This window comes from Fukomys damarensis, unplaced genomic scaffold (genome assembly GCF_012274545.1).
Source record: "Fukomys damarensis isolate Sample0158 unplaced genomic scaffold, DMR_v1.0_HiC HiC_scaffold_10, whole genome shotgun sequence".
NCBI classification, from domain to species: domain Eukaryota; kingdom Metazoa; phylum Chordata; class Mammalia; order Rodentia; family Bathyergidae; genus Fukomys; species Fukomys damarensis.
In genome coordinates, this window is record NW_022900922.1 from 38,455,539 (window position 1) to 38,455,896 (window position 358).

Consider the following 358-nt stretch of genomic DNA (forward strand, 5'->3'; position numbering starts at 1 on the left):
CCCCCAACTATATAAAACAAATATTAAGTAACATGAAAAACCAAAGAAGCACTAATACAATTGTAGTGGGGGACTTAAATACCCGACTATCATAAATTGACAGATCTACTAGGCAGAAAATCAACAATGAAATAATAGAACTGAACCAAGCTTTGGAACACATGGACTTAATAGATGTTTATAGAGTATTCCACCCCCAAAAACCAGAATATACATTCTTTTCGGCTGCACATGGATCATTCTCCAAAATAGACCACATACTGGCTCACAAAACAGGTCTAAATAAATGCAAAAAAATTGAAGTCATCCCCTGTTTATTATCAGATCATAGTGCAATCAAACTAGACATCAATAGCAC